General features: G+C 41.7%; 1 long non-coding RNA gene across 1 annotated transcript; it reads right to left on the reverse strand.

Moving 5' to 3' along the window:
• Positions 1 to 5,046: 5,046 nt before the first annotated feature.
• LOC114429742 (uncharacterized) lies at positions 5,047 to 7,450 on the reverse strand. The gene is made up of 3 exons (XR_003669906.1): positions 7,439 to 7,450; positions 6,499 to 6,545; positions 5,047 to 5,207 (listed from the first exon to the last, which is right to left on the reverse strand). It is a non-coding gene; the product is annotated as an uncharacterized LOC114429742 (long non-coding RNA).
• Between the last annotated feature and the right edge of the window lie 12,601 nt (positions 7,451 to 20,051).

Here is a 20,051-nt window from a genome sequence, read left to right on the forward strand (position 1 = left end):
TTATTTCTATTTTCTTTCCTGTTTGGTTCTTCTGTCCTTATGTTCCTTTCTTTGGTTGGGATTGTTGGTGCATTATCATTGAGGGTTCTTCCTGTAGAACAGACCAAAAGTCCAGTTCATATGTTCACTGGGCCGAAGCCTCTGTCATAAAATCAATAATGTCATAATATGCCACCAGTACTGTTGTCCACAGGATGAAATCACACGTTTAAAAATGATTATTATTTATATATATTTAACATTTCACCACAAGATGGCAGCAAACATGGTCAAACTCTCACCACCCTGTTTTGCCAGTGATCTGTGTTTTTTTTTTTTTTTTTTTTTATTGCCCATTTCTAAAATGGCAAGTGTGAGTAAGAAAAGGAAGGTTGACAGCGAAGGCCGAAGTTTCAGGACAAGTGGAAATGGAAGAAGAATGTGAGGGCAAGACATCTTGCACATTGAAACCTGTTTTGGAGCCAGACCTGCCCCCTTTACTGCAGCTGAGAGCCCAGTCTCTTCCTTCTCATCAGAGGTCCCTCGTTAATCGCGGGGTTACGTTCCAAAAATAACCCGCAAAAGGTGAAATCCGTGAAGTGATCGGCTTTATTTTTTACAGTTATTCTAGATGCTTTAAGGCTGTGAACCCTCACTACACACTTTATACTCCTTTCTCTCCTGTTCAAACACTGTCAGAGTTCAAACCTTCATAAAAATAAGTCCAGTGTTACAGAATGAAACCAAAGCACAAAGCAAAATAAAAGGAAATATAATAACTGAAGATTAAAAAATGGTTTGTGAAATGGAAGTTGTGGCGGCTGCACTAAAATGAATGATAAGTTAATGTGGTCTGTCATTTAAAAGATGACTGGACATACTTTCTATCTACTGACAGGGCGCCGCCATGACGGTTGGAAAGCTGCCCCGTGATTGGTTGAATGGAAATGCTGCATTGTGCTGAAAATCAGGGCGTTTGTAGCAGATTGGGAAAAAAGGGAAGAAGCGGTGCAGGGAAACATGGCGGATAACGTGTTTTGTTACTAATTGATTAGAAACTTTAAACAGAGACCCCGTGTGAAACTTATTTTGGTGGTAACTCGTTTTCTTAAACAGTGGCGTTTCTCGCCCTAACCCTAACCCTAATAATGCTGCTCACAGCTCAGTGTCTCAGTGTCTTCACTCTTCAGTCCATCAGTCCAGTCTGACCCTTTGGATGAGATTCTTTGTGTCTGAGTCCTGCCTGCTTTTGGACTGTGGAGCTGTTTCTTCCTGTGTTTGGACCTTTTCAACCCTTTGTGGTCTCTTATTGGATTTTGTCTTTTGTCTGCTTTGGTTGTCTCTGTTATGTCCCAGGCTGAGGGGAAACCCACACACAGCATGTCTGCACCTCCCCACTCGTCCCCACTCTCAGATCGGCAGCTACACAGGCTGGTTTCAGTGTTAGGCTGCAGTTCATGAACTCAGAGCTGAGCAGTGCCCAAACAAACACAGAGACACTACAACACACTAAAGCTCCCTAACAAGAGAAAAAAGGAAAACCAATGACAAAGCTGGAACCTAAAACTCCTGCTGGGGAGTAATAAACTCCAGTAAACACCAAAGAAATCCAACCGCCGAGGCTGCGCTACAACAGCTCTGATGGACTGATAGAACACTGACTCATGCACAATAACATGAGGAAAGACTGAGTCAAACTTACACCTCCTTGGAACAGGTTTTAACCTCTGCTCTCCACCATGCTCCACCCTGCAGGAAGAAACACAGTCAGAATGATTTTCTAACCAACATGAGTCCAAACTGCTGATCAACATGAAGCAGAGTTCCTCAGTTTGTCAGAGACACACAAACAGACTGAAACTCATCTGTGTCGACTCCAGAAGAGTCTCTCCTGATCTGCTCTGTGTTTATTCATGTCCTCCATTCTGTGAAATATTGCTCTCTGTCAGTGCTTTACTGTAAAATCCTCTTCATGCAGCAACAGTGTAGGTTTGATCTCAGCATTGTGCATTTATCCAAAGCAGCAAACAAGCCACACTGTCTCTGACTGTTTGTTCCTTTCACTCTATATGCAAACACAAGCCTGGTTCACATGTGTCATGGATGGAAGAGTTTCTGACACACTTCAAATAAATACATTCACTCATGTCTGTGTGTAGTTTTTTACAGTGATAATATGTAGTGTCTCCCTGCTCTCTGTCTCTGACTGAAGGAACTCCTCCTTCTACCATTGTGTTGTCTCCTCTGAAGCTTCACATATGGATTGTTTCAGGAACATTTGTTTGTGGAAATAATTCAGTGGTTCTTACAGCTGAGGACATTAATAAGTAGGGCATCATTTAGTATTTGATCTGCACTAAGTGTGACTGAAATCAGTCTGTATGTATTTTGACATGAAGAACGTGTATAAAGAAAAGTGAAGTTAACATGATGGACACTTAATGATGGAGGAAGATGAACATCAGGGATCAGTGATTATTTCTTCTCTGCAGTTTCAGTCCATCCATCAACAGCTGTGGATATATGAGCTAAACTGACAGACTGAGGAGGACTCATGCTCTGTGGTCTCTGTGTACCTGAGAGTCTTCAGACTACAATCTGGACTGTTGAGTAAAGCAGACAGCAGCTTCACTCCTGAGTCTCCTGGATGATTGTAGCTCAGGTCCAGCTCTCTCAGATAGGAGGGGTTGGAGGTCAGAGCCGAGGCCAGAGAAGCACAGCCCTCCTGTGTGATCAGACAACCTGACAGACTGGAGGTACAAAACATGTCATGAACTCAAGAAGAAAGAAGGAAAATCCAACAGATCTTCAACATGAACATGAAGCAGAATTTAACTGATGATCAAAAAGCTGGATCCTGACCTGAGAGTCTCCAGTCTGCAGTCTGGACTCTTCAGTCCACGAGACAGCTGCTTCACTCCTGAATCCTGCAGGTCGTTATTATCCAGATCCAGCCCTCTCAGACTAGAGGACTGGGAGCTGAGGACTGAGGACAGAGCTTCACAGCTTCTCTCTGAGAGGTTACAGCTGCTCAGCCTGAAAGAAATGAAATGTGTACATTTAACAATACTGAATAATTGTAAAAAGTAGAGCAGTGCAATGAAAAAAACAATTCTACAACATGAAAGGACACTATTGTCTAAGCTTAGTAATGTCAGTGGTTATAATTTGTGAATTATGTTTGTACCTACTTTATTATTAATCATCGGCGAATCATCAAATTAATCCTTACTGACACATAGTGACTGCTGCAGTGCATGAACTGAATGAGCGAATGAATGAATGCATCAATAACCAGTTACAAAATTTGTTCTAAATAATGAAAATCAAGGTGTCAATGTTTTATTGTTCATATAAAAATCAACCATGTTTGAAATGGTTCATAAATCCACCTACAGAACTTTGTTGGAGGCTTTGACCACTGGCAGCAGCCTCAGAAGAGCCTCCTCTGAAGCAGAGTATTTCTTCAGGTCAAACACCTCCAGATCTTCTTCTGATGACAGTAAGATGAAGACCAGAGCTGACCACTGAGCAGGAGACAGTTTATCTGTGGAGAGACGTCCTGATCTCAGGGCCTGTTGGATCTCCTCCACTAGAGAACGATCATTCAGTTCATTCAGACAGTGGAACAGATTGATGCTTCTCTCTGCAGACACATTCTCACTGATCTTCTTCTTGATGTACTGGACTGTTTCCTGATTGGTCTGTGAGCTACTTCCTGTCTGTGTCAGCAGGCCCGTAGAAGAGTCTGATTGGTCTCCAGTGAAAGACCCAGGAGGAAGCGGAGGAACAAGTCCAGGTGTCCATTTGGACTCTGTAAGGACTTGTCCACAGCACTCCGGTGGAGGTGTTTTAGTTTGGATTTGTGTCTAATGACTTTAGACCACCAAGATTGTTCCAGCAGGTTGACAGCAGAGCTGATGAAGGTCAGATGGACATGAAGAGCAGCCAGAAACTCCTGAACACTCAGGTGGATGAAGCAGAAGACCTTGTCTTCCTCTTTGAAGATCTGTGTGAACACTCCTGATTTCACTGGGGCTGGTTTATCGATGCCACAGTCTGTCAGGTCTGATTCATAGAAGATCAGGTTTCCTTTCTGCAGCTGATCAAACGCCAGTTTTCCCAGAGCCTGGATCATCTCCCTGCTCTCTGGGCTCCAGTGTGAATCTGTCTGAGTTCCTCCATCATACTTTACCTTCTTCACTTTGGTCTGAACCACCAGGAAGCGGATATACATCTCAGTCAGGGACTTGGGCAGCTCTGCTCCCTCTCTGGTTTCCAACATGTCCTCCAGAACTCCAGCAGTGATCCAGCAGAAGACTGGGATGTGGCACATGTTGTGGACGATTCGTGATGTCTTGATGTGGGAGATGATCCTGCTGGCCTGCTCCTCCCCTCTGAATCTCTTCCTGAAGTACTCCTCCTTCTGTGGGTCAGTGAACCCTCTGACCTCTGTCACCACGTCCACACAGTCAGTAGGGATCTGATCGGCTGCTGCAGGTCTTGTGGTTATCCATATGCGAGCGGAACGCAGCAGTTTTCCATTGATGAGGTTTTTCACCAAGATATCGGTGGTGGTGGACTTAGTTACATCAACAGAGTGACTATCATCAACATGAAGGTCCAGATGAAGGCGGCTCTCATCCAGTCCGTCAAACACAAACAGAAGCTTGAATTCACTCTTGTCGTAGTTGCTGTTTCCTGATGACTGCAGAGCAGTAAAGATGCAATTAAGAGCCTCCTCTTTGATGTCCACAGCCTCTGGGATACATTCATGAATGAGATTTGCCAAACTGAACTGTTTTCCCATCCGTGGATTCAGCTGGCGGAAGTAGAAGGGGAAAATGAGATGCACATCTTGATTGGCTGTTCCTTCAGCCCAGTCCAGAACAAACTTTTGCACCAGGAAGGTCTTTCCAATTCCTGCGATTCCGTGGTCAGCACTGTTTTTATGGGTCTGTATTCTCCAGAAGGATGTTGGAACATGTCTCTGGGTTTGACAGATTTTTCAGTGTCTCTGGGCCTCGAGGCTTTCTGGATCTGTTGGACCTCATGCTGTGTGTTGTCAGGGCTGGCTGTGATGTATAGCTTTGTGTAGATATCAACCAGACGCTTTTTTTGTATTGCCGAGCCTTCTTGTGCACACAGAAACCTGTCCTGGAAGTGTGATTGGAGTTTCTGTTGGTAATATGTAATGTGATGTGGTTCTGGCACTGGAACCATCCCATCTGTGTCAAAAACAGTGAGTAGGTTAGTGTGTGTACACATACAGGCACTGAGCATTAACTTTTAGAGACAGCCCAGTCTGTTCCTACAAAGCAATACAGATCCATCATTGTCCAAAACACGTCTCTGATGCAGATGATTCAAGATGGGGGACACAAAAGTGCCACACTGTTCGACACCCATAAGAGCCAGAGCCGTGTTCTAATGGGAAAGTGTTAAAGCTACAATCAGAACATCGTATCTGTGTGAATCAAGTTCCTCAGTCCTACTCTTCCTTTCATGATAGGTTGGTGCCCCCTGCAGTGCGAGCATGGAAACAGCAAAACGGACCTGAAAGTGGCAAACCTTTGTCTCTGGATAATGTGGATGATTCTGTAAAGAGGCTGGTGGTTTGTTATGTCATTGTTAGTTATAAGCATGTGTGTGTCAAGGGAAGTGGAAAAAGTGGAAAGAGTTAAACAGTGTTTAAGGTGCTCTGATCACTTGCTTTGTCTTTCAGACTTACGAAGCGATATTTTCGACTGCTTTCTTTATTACCTACATGACATATTAAAACTTCATACTTGTACTTTTACTTACAATACTTGAGTACATTTTAAAGGAGAGACAGCGAGATCCCAAAGTGGAATTTGGTGGCACATACCACTATCGAAGTGGTATGCCCCGCCTAATCAGATAAGCTGGTTTCAGTGTTAGGCTGCAGTTCATGAACTCAGAGGGGAGCAGTGCCCAAATCAACAAACAAAAAGACACTAAAACACACTAAGGTTCCCTAACAAAAGATAAAAAAATGGCAAAGCTGGAACCTAAAACTCCTGACCCAAAAACAGGAGAACAAAGAAAAAGGGCGTCTCCCTCCTACAAGCTGCAGCTACACATGACAATATATACAGAGCTACTTACAAATGACAATGACTGATCCAAAAGCAAGATGGACTCCAGCTACACAAACACATCAACACAACAGGTACTCAGACACAGACTAAAGACACACAAATCATCTGGCTCATGTGAGAGTGGAAGTGAGGAGGACATGAGACTAAAAAGACACCTGGGACATGCTAGCAGGTCACAGTCCATATTCACTCCAATGACATCACATCCAGACGTTTGATGGACAAAAGCCTTTTTCTTGTTGCATATGTGGGTCAGAACAATAAGGATCCAGTAAGTGTGCAATGACACTGTGACTGAATACAAGAGACAAATGTCCATTAAAGACAGGACTTCTGATGGACTGATAGAACACTGACTCATGCACAATAACATGAGGAAAGACTGAGTCAAACTTACCCTTCCTCACATCAGGTTTTAACGTCTGCTCTCCACCATGGTCCACCCTGCAGGAAGAAACACATTCTGACTGTGTTATATCAAAGGCTGTCATGTGTGTAGCTACGTTGGTTGGCAGCATCAAAACACATGTGAGACAGTGAGCACGAGACACAAGAGATGGCAGCCAAAAAGAACGTCTGTATAAGGAGCTATTCTGTAATGAAACCTGTCAGTCATGTAAAGTTCACTAATGAAATTAGTTCATCATAATAATAACTGATGCATGGCATCTAACAGGCTAATCGCCTGCACAATAGTCCTAACAGTCCTCTTAAGGTCTCCTTTAGAAAACAGGACACTCATAGTATTTCTGAAAACCATCTTACATATGTTCACAAAGAAACCAGGGAAGATGAAGCATTTGCTAATGATAATATGGAGTAAGGAGGCGTTCAGTTCATGTGTTGTGCTTAAAAATATTGTTCATATTACGATGTTAAAATACATTTTCCTCTCTGTTTTTTTGAGAGTGAGTGGTTTAAAAAAAAGAAAATGAGAGATGAGTAGTTCTAGTATGGAAAGTAATGGTCCAGCCAAATTGTCTCATGTTAATGTTGATATTTATAATCAGTTAAGCTGATAATGAGAATATTTATAATGATCATTGAGAGGCCATGTTTTACATGGTACATGGTTGTGTACACATGTGTTTATATGTCCTTATCTATATGTAAAGACATATTCTGTTATGAGAATATTATTGTAACCCTATTTTGGCCTATACAGGCCGGGTGTCTTTTCTTTATGTGGATCCCTGGGTTCAAGATCTTTCAGAGCCGAAAACTCTGTTTATATGTAAACGAAGGAAAAGTAAAGGTAACACGAGTAAAATATAGAATATATATTGTTCCTCATGATGACACTGGTGTTCAGGCCTGGGTGTCCTCACAGAGCTTACCTCTTATTGAGGTCATCGATGAGCAGCTGCTCGTGCGTCTGGAGGATGTGGTAGAATTTATCTTTGGCCTCTGTTCCAGCTTGCAGGAACGTGTAGAGCTCCCTGACCTTGTCCTGGCTGGTGGGCTGAGCTCTGATCCGATCATATGCTTCCTGCTGGATGACCGAGCCCAAGAGCTGGTCCAGGATGGGGTCGATGTTGCTGATTCTCTGGATCAGGTCAGCTCTGTGTTCATCCACAAAGTGCGTGTCTGAGAGGAGAGCAGAGAAAGATGATGACCTCTGTGGTGCGTTCAGGAACCCCTGCCCTCTGTCCTGTGAGGACTGATGGGCTTCAGGGTGTATAGAACGCTGAGTGCCTGACATTTCCCAGTTTGGGATCAATCAAAGAATAAAGATCATCAGTCTATCAGCTGGTTTATGGTGTGTTCAAGAGGAACTGGTGCTGACCTTTGGACTCTGCCCTCTTTGTGAGGTCAGAGAGGTCAAAGGTCAGGTCAGTAAAAACCCAAATACTCGCACTGAGGTTTGTGTGGTGTACAGAGAGAAGACTGTACTCACCGTCAGCGGGCTTTGCCATCAGTCCAGCTGTGTCTCCAACTGAAACAGAGGAGACACCGTCAGTGACAGTGGCTGGACCTTCAAAGTTTGAACTAGCTGCAAGTGAAGTAGCTGTGAACAAGTGTAGAACCTGCAGAGTTATAGAGTTGTCTGAAGAGGTTTCACTGCTCCTCCAAGCAGCTTCATGTAGTTCTAACATGCCTCTCGTTTCAGGTGTCTTCACTTCCTTGTGTCTCCTCTGCTGATCACTGCTGGCCCTAATGTGTCTCACCTGTGTCCTGTTTTTTCCTGCTCCTCGTGTGTTTTTCTTGCTGACATCTTTCAAATATAGTATCACAATCAGTGTTAATTTTGTTGACGAATCATTTTCGTCATAGTTTTTGTTAACGACCTTTTTTTGCTGATAAAAATGAGACGATAACTAAATAAAACTAACGCACGGTGCCAAAAACGAAGACGAAATGTATTGACACTTTCGTCAACGAATAAAAACGAGACGAAATTATTGATGGAGACGAGATCCAGTCAGAGCAAATTTTGTTTGTGGAAGGGAGGGACGAATCAGGAGACGGCGGCAGAGAGCCAATCAGAAGTGATCTCTCTGTGTAAGGACGTTACCCCGCGATGCTGGAAGAAGGCGTACTCATGCATGGTAACACAACACAGGAGAAGAACAGACACACGGACACGTTTGATGTCAAGACAAACAGGACGGTTCAAACCGTGTGGAGCGACTATCAGCGGTAAAAACACAACAAACGTGAAGCGACGTTTGCAGACGAGTCATCGTAACTTCCGCTCAAAGATACACGTGACAAAATCTATAAATGAAAACAGCGCTGATGGTTTTACGGCATGCGCACCGTTTCTAAGTTGTCACTGAAGTGTTTTGCTGTAGTTATGGAGTATCATGAAGAAAGTCATGACTGAACAGTGTATTCAGGGAGAGCAGCTCACTGTTCACTGGTTCTTAGGTCATAGCAATTAAATAAAGAGGTGTTTGTTCAAATTACACAAGTTAAAGCTGTGCCTGTGTTATGCACAATAAAACCTTAATTATTTCATTCATATTTCATCAAAAATATATATCAAAGAATTTTAGTCGACTAAACTAGACTAAAACTTAAAAAATGTTGATGACTAATATGTGACTAAAATAAAATGACATTTTAGTCACAACACTAAAATAAAAACTAAATTAGAAATTGCTGCCAAAATTAACACTGATCACAATAAATAATCTACAGAAATACATTTGAAAATAAATATTTATATATTTATTCTCATAATAAAGGCACAATTCAAGTCCATATTTTAGGAATAATTAACATGTACTAATTTAATGTTACTCATTAATTTAAACTCCTGAATAAAGATTACAGGCACTTCTGAGTGCAAAACGTTACAAGCTCTTTAAGGAAATATCAACCCACATTATTTCAGTGTAGAAATGTGAGCTGTTTAGTTGGTGTAGTTGTGTCCGTGTATAAATGTCAGATTATGTTGAAATGACTTAACACAGTCTTGTTAGCTTCACATAATTTAGTTATTTCGATTGAACACAACAAAGTTCTGTGGAACTTGTTGACAACTATATTAAGTAAATTGGACAACTTCATCAAAGGGGAACTGTGCATGTCACACAGCCAAGTGCTGCACCTGGTGTCAGGTGTAGGTATCAGGTTGGTGATCGTTCAGTTTACTCAACAATGTTGCGTTTGAATTGACTTAGTTGGTTTGTGTTGCTTCAACAAGTTTACATTTTAAGTTTAGTTTTAAAACCAAACCACACAAATGTTAATGAAACTGCACATAATTACATTATTTGATCAACAACTCACTGAGATCACTTTCACTACCTGAGGGTACAAACACTGCACTTTTCACACTTTTATATGCCTGGGTCCAGTAGACCCCAAACATCCTGTATATAATAGAAATGTGTGTGTGTGGGTCATGAAAATGTGTTCAGATATATGTTCATCACAGTCAATGAGCCAGGGCCAGTGAGTCTCAGTTTAAAACAATAATTGGTTGGATCATTTTTTCTGTTGATGAAAAATACAAAGGGTCCCACAGACAGTCAGAGTCAGTTTGACCTTTGACCTCATGCTCCTCATGGCTCTAACATGCACTGTGAGCTGTAGTCTTATACAGACAGGTGTGTGTCTTTCCTCATCCAAGTCCAATCAGCATCACCAACACAGCTGGATCAGATGAAGGTTAGAACCATCTGAATCATTTTTCACTTTTTGTTTTTTAATCTGCAGAAATGTTTCCTGTCAACATGGGGTGCTGTGTGTACAAAAAATAACTGAAATGATTTCAGCAAATGGCTTGCAGCTGTTTACGTGAGCAGATGCTGTACTTAATGACTGGAATGTTTAATCATTTATTTCATTTCATCCCAAACGGACCAGATCAGGACTGACCTCACGTTTTTAAAGACTAAAAGACTAAAATGAAATGACTAAAAAGACACCTGGGACCTGCTAGCACACACCTTCATACAAACACAACACTCCCCCACAACACTTACGCCACTGAATACCACTGTCACTCTGGATTCTACCAGCAGATGGAGACAAAGTAAACATGGGTCAGAGTACAGAGAGTGTAGAAATAACGTCATGATAAACAGTGAAGAAGCATTTTACATTAAGATTTCATATGATGTCTGAAACATTGGATTGTAACTTATCTATAAAACTATGTTTTTGTAGGATTCACAAAAAGTGCTTTTGGACTGTTTATAAGCAGGACCTCCATCTTTCTCCAAGCTTAAAACAGCTGAGAGTTTTCAGCTCATCACTTCTGGAAACACTTCATTTTAAGAGACGGCCTCAGAATGCTGTTAGAAGTGTTCTTATGATTCCTGAACACCATCTGTGCATCATAACTCAATCTCTACAGCTGCATTGGATCTCTGCTTGTTAATCAGTGATGGACGATAACATGTTACTGCACAGGTTTCCACCATTTTATGGCTGCATTAAAGACTTTGAACCTGGCTGCTGCTCAGTAAAAGCTCCATCTACAGTTTAACATGAATGAGTGACACAGTGAGAATGTAAAAAGTCAAAAGTGTCTGACTGAACACATGATGCAGACACAGTGTTAACAGATGCTGCATTGTTCTACAAAGAGCAGTTTGATGACAGACTTTCTGTTTCATGCTGACTGTGAACATTTTCAAACATCTGGAACATGTTTAATGACTGTATGAAGCAGCCAGCAGTCCTCCACAACAGGACAGTGAACGCCTCTCACTAGCTGAATCACACTGTCTGTTAGAATGACACAAAGATCTCTAACAATCAGATGATCGGCACGAGACGAACAGATACAGTAAATCTTCCAAATGAAGCACAACAATCAAACACTTGAAGTCACAGTAACACAACAACACTCATCAATAAACTGCTGTTTGTACCTCCTGATGGAGAAAAGAATCTGGATGAAGCCGAGGAGTGAAGGTGACGTCCATCAGCAGGAAAACAGCAGAGAAAGAACAAACATGGAACTCACAGCAGGAGCTTTTCAACGCTCTGTTGATGCACAGAAAGGCTCAGCTCTCTGGATTCATCGTCACACTCAAGGCTTCTTTAAGGAAACATGATGACAGTGTTCTGACCTTTGGAACAAAGAGCTCAGGTCAAACATTCACAGACTGAACCAGCACAGACTTCTTATCAGTTACAGTTACAGACCTTGATCTGACCGTAAGGAAGGAGAAACACACCTTCTTAATAAAGTGTGTTTCAGTGAAAACAAATCCATCAGCTCCAAACATCATTTACACTCGCTATAAATGTAACATTTGATGTTCTTATCTGACTGTTACTATGAATAAACTGTGTGAGGACTTTGTGTAGTTAGATCACAACCCACAGCGAGACTGTGACAGAAGCAAAGAACAGATTTACAAATTTGCAGAAAATTATTATTTGATTACGATCAGACACATCAATGCTTTGGTTGTTCTGCCAGCACAGTGGTACAGATCCTGAAAATGAATAATCTGAGCAGATTGATTGTGGGTGGATGAAAGAAGTGAGCAGATGAGGTATTCTCAGTTTATATAATATGAAGGCAGGTTTCTGGAAACACTTCATTTGAGAGACGGCCTTCAGAATTGCTGTTAGAAGTGTTCTTATGATTCCCTGAACACCATCTGTGCATCATAACTCAATCTCTACAGCTGCATTGGATCTCTGCTTGTTAATCAGTGATGGATGATAACATGTTACTGCACAGGTTTCACCATTTTATGGCTGCATTAAAGACTTTGAACTGGCTGCTGCTCAGAGTGAGAACATTACTTGAAGCTGATGGGGAGCTGTGTCACTGCACAGTGTTCTGTGTGAAGCTTCGACACACGATTCAAGAAAAAGGTTCATTACTCGAGGCTTCATTGACACAGTGCTCCAGTAGGGACATATAGTGGTGGATAAATGAACTGTGGTGCGTTTTATTGGTTCATGGATTGTTTGGGATTTGAATCGCCGCACAGTCTCGTTTGACTACACTACATGGTTGAATGGTTTCAGGCTGACCACAATAAAATACATTAAACTTTAACTTTCACCTGCACAAATTTGTATACAAAGTTACATTTGAAGTGATCATCATGATTAATCGATTAAAATGTTTAACACCAAAGCATTTGCGGCGGGAGAACAAAGCTGGATGCTGGTGTAGGGGCATCATCGTCGGTTTTGGGTGCGAGAGGTTCCGGGTTCAAAAACTTATGATACGAGGAATCAGCAAGAGGTCCCTCCACACACAACATGCCAGAGAAACGTGATCAATAACTTTTCTTCTACTAACATGTACACAATGACAAATTGCGATGTATGTATCAAAGTAGCTAATTATTTCACTATCTAACTGATTGATCTATTACTATTATTGATATATAGTCATATCCCTGAACACACCCGATCCCACCAAGCGATTCACAACCCGAACCAATCACATGACTCGTATGCCGTTCGAAGCACTCAACTGCTTCAAACGTCACTGAAGTGGTTCAAACGTCACTAGTCACGTGACCGAAGCAAGCCTCGGCACAGTGTGAGACCGATTACGTGATTTCAGACTCGATCGGAATCGGACATTACCTCCGATCAGGACTCGAATATATTTATTATTATATTTACTATAATAGTTATGATAACAAAAATATTGATTTAAAGACACGGGCAGTATGTGTGGATATGTCAAATATTATACATTTCTGTTCATGAAATATTATTGATGGACATGCTAGATAAATATTTACCAGATCACATTTAACACATTATGAAGAGTTATTATAGATTATAATATTACATATTGATGTCTATTTACCATCATTTACTTTAAAACCATAAATATGTCTTTTATATATTGTATAATTTTGATTCAGTAGAAACAGTCCATGAAGAAAGTGACTTTAAACAGCTTCAACATTCCAACAGTTAAAAACAATGTTTAGTTCTTACCTGTTACTATTCAGTTTAGTTCAGGACCAAAGATCCTCACACAGTGAAACAGGCTCATACAAAAACCTGCTGAGTGAAGCATCCAAATCAGGGAGCAGGATTCTGTCAGAATTCCATGTTGCAGGAACGTCTGTGTAAAACAGAGACACTGAAAATCTCCATGTTTGTAAAAGCACCACAGCGTCCTCATCATAGCTTTTTCCTGTGGTTCTAAACGTCCTCTGTTACATGTGAAGCTCCGACTGGAAGACCCCAGTCAGCGCCCCCCTATGGTCACATTGGACTCATTCCTTCCTTTGTTGGGATCAATAACATGCATTTGTGCAGCTTTCGATGCTTCAGAGCTCTTTGATTGTTTGAGTCTGAGATGGAGGTGAACATGAAGCTGATGTGGTTTTCTGTTCTCTGGGTTTTTGTTCGGCTGCCTCCATAATCTCTTCACTGTGGGACCTTCCACTCCACCAACAGGAGCAGTAGGTGGCTGAATGATCCTCTTTAACTGCCTTGAGTCCAGCTCCAGCCCTTCTGTGCTTGTACAGCTGAGAACTCATCTCTCTGAGGAGACTGTAACCTCCATAGATGTCACCATTATCATTATCAATATAGAGAATCAGTCTGAATGTGTCCTGGTCTTCTTCTGGTACCAGAATACAAAGCTGTCACTACACTGTTGAAGCCCTCCACAGCTGAAGGACACATGTCCACCGACTCTCCTGGTCAGCGAGGCATCGTCCTGGGTCAGATCTGCTGCCATGGAAACCAGCGCTGCAGAGACATGGTGGAGGTCAGTGTTTGTTACAGGTGCGGCTCGTCGGCGCCTGATTGGCTGGAAACACTCACCTAACACAGCAGAGAGCAGCAGCCGGCAGGAGAAGCATGTTTCCTCTGGTGAACTCACAGAGAAGTGACGCTCTGATGCAGCTGAGGCCAAACGAGGACGAGCTGCTCAAAACTCCCATCAGCCCCTGCTGCCCTCAGATAAGACTGCTGAGTGCTGTGGTTTGTAACCACACCATGAAGGAGGAGCTTCAGATGAGACTGATCACTGCTAATAGAAAAGAAAAGAATTCTTATGAAGAATAGTGCCATGATATCTGGTATTATCCTGTCACCACAGTTTGTGTGTGTGTGTGGTGAGGAAGGCTGGAGAACAGGAGAGATGAGGGTTTGGACTAATTGGACTTATTAATGACTTTTTACTAACCAGACTGAAAACTGTGTCATCACACACCCACACATGTTGTGTTATAAACTACTACTCATACATATTTATACACATACATATGTTTTTAAAGCATGCTGTGTGGATGGGAAAGGAGGCAGACCTGAGCCTGTCTGAGCATGTGGCTCCACCTAGTGGACAAAAGTGCAAACCACTGGCCCGGTCACAGAAGTCAGAGGCTCATGCAGATCATGGGGCATGTTTTGCAGTGCTTATCACGAGCGTGCTTCTCCTGCAGTTCACACACTTGTGAGGACAAACACTTGTTGTTGCAGGACTGACTGTCTGTGGTGGTTTGGCAGCGTCCTCCTGATAGTTTTAGTCTCTATCAGATGTTCAGGTGAGCCACACATCAAGACATCAGATAAAAACAGGACCTGCTCCTTCCTGCAGGAATAAAAGCACTTGAGTGATGAACAGCTGATATTTTGGGTTTTATTCCTAACAACTTCACACACTACAGACCAGCCTCACTGCTGCCTCACTTCTCTAAAGTCCTTGAAACACTGTTTAATGATCGCTTAGAAACATTTATTGAAGAACATCAGTTATTAAATGAAAGCCAACATGGATTAGACTGAAAAGATCAACCTCAATGGCAACAACTGATGCAGCAGAAGAAATCTCAAATGAGCTGCACAATAAAGAAATCTGCCTGGAACTGGGTCAAAGTGGTTTAACTGATAGAGTGCAATATGTGCAGATGGCAGTTTGCTTCTAGGTGTCTTAGCATTGCTTGTGCTGTCCACCAGGGGTCAGTATTAGGTCCTTCTTGCTACATTCTGCACAGCACAGATCCTGTTTAAAGCATATAATAACTTCTTACCTGGTACCATCCAGAAACTCTTCACTCTGAGAGAGAGTCTAACAGTCTGAGAGGTTATGGCAACTTTAAAGTCCTGATGGTGAGAAGCACCAGGAAGAGTCTGTGTGTCTGTATGTGGAGTCAAAGGGTTAATACTAATAATCAGTTATATTAAATTATGGATGATTATAGTATATTGTGTGATTCTCTGTTTCTATGCATAGATTCATCCTGTGCTGTTGTTATGTATGTGCTTACAGTATGACAGGAAGCAGCTACAGGTTATGTTCTATGAATGATGGAGACGGGTGGAGTCAGATCAGTTCTACTTCCTTCCACTCCCTTTCAAGCATATAGTGCAGACTTTATGTACAAGCATGTATCCAGGGTCAGTTCTGCAGGCTTGTTACACTGGCCCTTACACGGTCCTACAAAAAGTAAATGACTGTGATTTTATCTGCCATGGCATTTGTGACGGCCACAAAAGTGTCACATTTGTGTTTTGGGAATAACGTTTGTAATGTATTGTTTGTTTTTGGAATAGGTATATACTTGAGAAACGTAAAGTGTGTTTTGTAAGGCTTTTCCTTTAAAAAAATGGGTCTGTAATAACCACTCCAGAACAGCAGGGGGCAGCGTCGAGGGTGGGTTTCTCTGCGCTACAGGTGGATTTTCCTCATTACTGCAGAGAGCGCACTGTGAACTGACGCGCTGTCGTCCTGCCTCATCATTTCTTTCCTGAATTTCAGGTTAGTGATGTGTAAAATGACACAGAATAAGGATAACACGATGTGAAAATGTGTTTAAGAGTTGAGTGAGTTATGTTGGCCAAATAGCTCTGTAGAAACATGGGTTTAATTAGTTGCTGTGCTCCGTGACGAGCAGGCTGAGCCTGAGATACTTTGTTAGCTTGGCACACACATATCCCTCCGCGCAGTGTGTGCAAGTGAGCTCCGTATAAGTTTGCTCCCACTTGGTTATGAGTTGTTTCGCCAAATGAGTTGTGAATAAAATGTTTAGGATTGAATATGAGTAAGACAGAGTTAAGTAAAGAGTTGTTAACCTTGGTTTGATGGGTCTTTGCAGTATGGTGATTACAGTGAATGAGTTATGCTCATCGAAGGACAGTTTATATTAAAGACTGTTAATAGAAGTTGTAAAAACATTTTGAATAGCTTAATATTACAATAGTCCATACATTTTGAGTATAAAGAGTAAGAAAAGACATTTTTGGAAATGTATGTTATTTTGGGATGGACTGTAATTTATTGATGTTGATTTATGATTGATTCATGTTGAACGGACATTCAATATTGCACATACATTGGACATAATGAGTCTGAACAATAAGAGTTATTGTTATAAGTATTTTCTGAAGGAAATGTCCAAATAAATGACTGCAGAGAACGCACTGTGAACTGACACGCTGTCGCCCTGCCTCATCATTTCTTTCCTGAATTTCAGGAGTTTATCTGGCAGCCCGGTGCCGTTGCTACGGTACCCGTTACACATTCACTACCTCAGATTGGTCAACACTCACAACATCTACATGAGCATCAGTGAGACTTGGCTGCTGAGCGGGACCATGAGCGCTTATGGTCTGGCTTGGTGCTCAGCCAGATGAAGTTTGACTCCCAGCAGCAACCAGTGGTCTCGTGTGTGAGGCCGCCTCCCACTCGCCACAAAGGAGGACCTGCTGCTGTTTGGACCCCTGTCTGTAATAATGTGTCTTTGCATGCTGGCCATCTGCTACTGCTATGTGTGTGTGTATCGGGCTGCACTCAGCGTGAACACAATGTTGAAGTCCACACAACCACCGAGCCAGATGCACCATAGGACTCTACCTCTCACTGTTGTTGCTCCAGCTGTCATCAATCATATTTCATATCATCTTTACCATGACGCTGAAGAGAGAAGCCCTCTGCAGCGTGACCAGTCCATGGTGCTGCCTCTGATAATCAGAATTCCCTCGTGTATCAATCCTTTCTTCAACGCCAGGAATCCACAAATCAGTTATCTCCTCTTCTGCATCCAGTCAGAGGAGACAGGCTGAAGAAGTGGTAGAGATGGAGGTGATTCAGTAGAGCAGGAGTCCTATTTATGTGCCTCATTTGTTGAACTTTAAACAGCATATTTATTGGATTTCTCCCTCAGACTTTGCAGGAGCAGGATAAATCTCAAAAATCAGAAATCTGAGTTTAGATTAAGGATTTTGGGGAAAGAAATTGTCTAAATTGTCAGAATTTAAAGTCAGAATTCTGAATTGAATCTAAATGAGCTATGAATATATGATTACAAAATAGATTTTTAATTTGTATGAATTTAATTTATTCTTGAAAAATATACTCCATTATTGACTGTTTATCTTACTGTGTCAGGCCCCATTAAAATGTACCCCCTCTTGTATTATTTGAACCTATTGTGTGCAGAGGCAGCTGAGTGATACTGTCACACTGTATTAAAAAGAACAAAATAATTACAGAGAGCACAAAATGAACTGAGGACAGACTGCAAGCACCTCAAATAACAAACTCTACATTGAATCTTTGTGGCATGTGTGATACGTCGCTCCATTTGAACGCTTGGTGTTTATTCTAGATATCATTAATATAAGTGTCCGTGCAGTTATCACAAAATAGCTTTTCTGGCACTGTCAGGTTTCTGAGTGCATATCTATCAATCACAGAAGTATATCTGTGGATGCTCTCATTCATCAGGTCAGAGTCATTTCCAAGAGTTTCAATGGAGGCAGCTGGACTCCAGGACTGTTTTTGAAGATGTTTCCCACTCCCCGAGTGGCTTCTTCAGTTCTGCTACTGCTCTGGTTGGAATCTGAGTTTTATGTGTTCAGGACCTCTGTGGGTGGATCTTGCAGGAGCTACCATGACTAAGATCTCCAGAAAGTGTGTCTGGGCCCTGTGCAGGACTAGTTGACGGCCCATCGTTAGAGTTTTAAAATTTGAATGGGAGTGAAGTCTGCTAGGCAAAACTGTAGCATATCAATATGTATCTGCCATCAATAATGTATAGGAAAGCATGTATACTGATTAAATCACAAAACACGCTGTTATAAGTGTCTTATAAGGAAACACATACACTAGGATCCATTTTCCTGCACACGCTGTGACAGTGCCTAAAACTGCAGTTGATCCTGTGGCCACTTGGGGGTGGCACCAAAATTAAATCCCACAGGTGTTTCTGTTCAAATGTCAACAGAAATAAAAAAATTCATGTCTATAGATAATTATTCATGCAAATGGTTCTCAGGCTAATCAAGAACTGCCGTCCCTCAAATGACCAAAATTCAGTCCCATGGTCATGTTAAACTGTCAGTGGTAGAAAGTATCTATGTAAAGCTAAAAACAAACAAACAAAAATCAATAAACACTGTAGTCTTTACCAGGTAACAACATAATACAGCAAATCTGCAGTTCCTTACATGGCCACTTGGTAGCTGGTCCAAAATAGTTTCTGTCCTGATAGACTTCCATATAAAATACTTTACAGCTAGAATTATTTTTTAATTAAATTTGAGCAGCCAGACCCCAAAAACCCCATATCCAAAACCACTGAGGAGAGATTGTTGAACTGTATATGCTTATCTAATTCAAAGTCATGTGTTTCTGCAGATCAAAATAAAATCATGCTTGTATATCTGATTGGTTCTTAGCAGACATAGTTTGGTCTGATCTGTGTATAGGACATTGTTTCAAGTCTTGTGGCTTGTTCAGATGTAGTTTTGTGAACCTTTGAGCCAGTGTTGTGCCAAAAAGTGATCATGCCAAAAAGTGAGCCTTAAAGCTGTTTCGCCAGATGTCTGTAGTACAGATACTTGTAACTTCATGTCTACAAAATACTTTGTGAAAGGGAAATGCTTACAAGTGCTGCAGTCTGTCATGCTGGTAGGCTTTTGGTTGTAGGATTTCTGAGGCTGCTGTGTCTGATAAATGTCTGTATTTTGCTCCCTAGCCCAGTGAAGCTGAGAAACTGTGTTGAACAGTTAGAAATGGAGACTTGCTCGTTGGTCTTGCTCGGTAACCATGCTGAAGAAATCTTCAGTTTAAGGTTTGCCCAAATGCCAAAGGGCCACTGAACACATCCACACATTTGCTCTGAGCTCATGTGATGTGCACCAAACTCTCACACTGCCTGCAGCATCGCTGGAAGTGTCCCCCTCTGTCTTCTACAGTCTGATTTGAATGATGTCTGATAGCAAACAGTGGGTTTCACGCAGCTTCAATGGGAAATAAACACTAACAAGACAGATAAGATCAAATATAACATCAAACTCTCAGGCTCCACAAACTCTGAAACTACTAAATTCTTCTTTAAAGCATGCAAATAAATCACAGCTTATGATGTGTGGGGGAGCACAGAGCATAAACATGACAACACAACCATTCACACTCAAATTCACACCTACAGGATATTTAGTCACATTTAAACATGTTTGTGTTGCTATAGCAGACCCTGTATCAGTGATGAATTATTGCAATTTCAACATATGACCACCAGAGGGAAGCAGAGCGACGTGAGGCAG

The sequence above is a fragment of the Parambassis ranga genome, unplaced genomic scaffold, assembly GCF_900634625.1.
Source record: "Parambassis ranga unplaced genomic scaffold, fParRan2.1 scaffold_21_arrow_ctg1, whole genome shotgun sequence".
Lineage (NCBI taxonomy): Eukaryota > Metazoa > Chordata > Actinopteri > Ambassidae > Parambassis > Parambassis ranga.